This window comes from Palaemon carinicauda, chromosome 10 (assembly GCF_036898095.1).
Source record: "Palaemon carinicauda isolate YSFRI2023 chromosome 10, ASM3689809v2, whole genome shotgun sequence".
NCBI lineage: Eukaryota > Metazoa > Arthropoda > Malacostraca > Decapoda > Palaemonidae > Palaemon > Palaemon carinicauda.
The window spans coordinates 148,090,767-148,093,992 of record NC_090734.1 but is presented as its reverse complement, the minus strand read 5'-3'; positions in this window follow the sequence as shown (position 1 = coordinate 148,093,992).

Below are 3,226 nucleotides of genomic sequence, written 5' to 3'. Positions count from 1 at the left end.
AGGTCTTGAAGACCTTACCTTTAAGACCACGAATATTGCAATACAGTAGACGAGATCTAGGACGTACTGGTCCCTGATTTCGCTCAATGTCCTCGGGTTTAAAGTAATAAAAAAATTAATAATTTCTTTTGTAGTTATTGAGAGATAGATATAATTACTTGAAAATATGACTTGATAATTGAACAAATGTATAGGCATCATAATGATGAAGAATATTTTTATTTAGGCAAAAAACTAATTCAGTTGAGAGAATCTTTAAATAAGATAAATCTAGATAGGTCATCCTGAGTAAAAAAAAAAATCTTCAAACTTTTCGCGATCAAAATTGGCCTTTATTAATTTTTAGCAAGCGATCAACGCGAGTTAAGACTTCGAACCCAAATCATTTCCATTCTTGAATAATTTCCGAAGACGGACTCGAACGTCTTACAAAAATGTTTTGTCTAAAATCTCAAATTTTTTCTTTCGTGTGTCAGGAGATTTCTCTCGAAGCCTTGACAATTTTGCAGTTATCATTTTATTCGAGTTATTGCTTGAAGATATTTTGTTATTTCTTTGATTGAGTGCTCTCTCTCTCTCTCTCTCTCTCTCTCTCTCTCTCTCTCTCTCTCTCTCTCTCTCTCTCTCTCTCTCTCTCTCTCTCTCTCCCAGCGAAGTTGGAAGGAAGTTATGTTTTTGCCCCTGTTTGTCTGTTTGTGAACAACTTCTTGGCCACAATTTTATTCAAACAAACAAACAAATAACGGTGAAACCATAGCATCCTCTCCAACTTCGTTAACGGAGGTAGTTACCTCATAGAAAATGAATGTACAGTTGGACGCTGGAGTTCCTGGTGCACCTCGCTCTAAGAAAATGTACTCTGCTTTTGTGTGTAGTCCCGCCTACTCGCAGACCACTGATGCCATCTCTTCCTATGCTCATCTGTTTGGTTACTCGCCGAACAGTAAAGTCGTGACAAGGTGCACCTCCTCAGCGAAGTGTGTCCAACTGTACCGAGGGAATGATTACCCTAAATGCAGCAGTGTACTGTATATGATAAGGGGAGCAATCATGACCATGATTTGAATCCAGGTGCAAATGAATTTGATATTCATGTGTCTTCATAGTTTAATATATATATATATATATATATATATATATATATATATATATATATATATATATATATATATATATATATATAGAGAGAGAGAGAGAGAGAGAGAGAGAGAGAGAGAGAGAGAGAGAGAGAGAGAGAGAGAGAGAGAGAGAGAGAGAGAGAGAGAGAGAGAGAATATTTATCAATAACACTCGTGATTTTAATCCATGTAGATATCAACCACAGTGACATTTAATGTCGAATTCTACCTTTGGGAATGTATATCCACTGGAAATTCAAATGAATTTCCAGTGGATACACATTCCCAAAGGTAGAATTCGATATTAAATGACATTGTAGTTAATATTTACACAGACACACACACACACTATATATATATATATATATATATATATATATATATATATATATATATATATATATATATATATATATATATATATATATATAAAATACAATCTGTAATTTTGCGTACTGTATTCTGGTTTATTTATAAGGTTTAATAGCTTGTGTTTAATTAATTCTTAAGACCTTGAAATAACCCATTGTTTCATCAGTTCTAGACTATAGTTAGTGTTGACAGACGATATGTTAATGCTATTTTTTTTTTTATTTTTCATCCAATATTTAATGTTGTCGCAAGATTTATTTATATTCACTGGTTACCAGAGCTTTATTTAGTTTTAGTTTCATCTAAAATTATTATTTTTTATTTTTTATTGGTTTCATATCTAGTGAAATTATTAGATTGTAGCAAAGATATATTCATGATTTATATAATCAAAGGATATTGTTAAAAATCTTGAATAGTATTATTAGTATATACAGTGTCTTTAATAAAAGTATACAGACCTCAAAAGGGAGAGGTTACAAAGAGAATAACAGGGGGAATAAATTGCAGGAAAGTAGATTAATACAAAAGGTCTAATCAAAAGACATGCACATACAATTAATGGAAGTACACAGTATTCCTATTAAAAAGTGAGGGAATAAAAGGCATGATCACCAGCGAGCAAACTGTAAACACATTATGTTCAATTATGGGATACCTGTAGTAATGTTTATATTTATTACCCAACCTAAGCGTAATTGTCTAATAACTTGTCTTTTTTATTGTTTACCTGGTATTTACTAAAACTGCTTATGTTATATCATATCATATTAGTTTCCTGTAAATGAACTTGGGAGGGGAATCTGGGCCACCCTACCTTTGGCCGTTTGTCTAGATTTTCTGTCCATTTGTCTTGTTGTTTTCTGTCCGTCTGACAGTTTGTCTTTTAATGTCCGTCAATGTATTCTGCCCATCGTTTCCATACAAATCCCAGACATAGATTTAGTATGGGGAGAAGGATCGTGCGCCTGTCCCTTTGTATGTCTGTTAAAGTCACCTTGTCTTGACAACTTCTACATTATTGAACGCATTAAAGGCAAATTAGTACTAAGTTAGACATGCACAGATGAGAATGAAGAAAGAGACCTGTCTTCTGTCCCTCTTGTTTATCCATCAATGTTCCCGTTACAATTTTCTGTTATTGCAATTTTTCTTTAAAGTGAAGGGTGTTCATTCAGTTATGATGTGACATGAGATTGTCTTGCATAGATATACCTAATTGTACTTCCTATTTCAATGTTGCGGTTATAAATGGATATGGGGTTTTACCTACAATGAAATCGTGGTTCCAAACACCGTAGACTTCACATAAATCTTCATCCTCTTCCATATAACCTTTTTCAGAAGGTTTCATGGTTAGCGACAGGACACTATGAACATGACATTCGTTCGAAAATGCATCCCTGTATAGGAATTCTCACTCGTATTTCATATTTTTTTATAAACAAGTTAATAACGCTTGCAAGATTCCTATTAATTAATATTTTATCAATCGGAATATTCTTGAAGAAGAGCTAGTTATTGATCGGAAAGAGGCGTGTATTACTTCAGCGTTACTCTTAGAATGTTTTTTATTAATTGCCAGACATGACTTCCAGAGTCTTGATTTTATATATATATATATATATATATTATATATATATATATATATATATATATATATATATATATATATATATATATATATATCTATATATATATATATATATATATATCTATATATATATATATATATA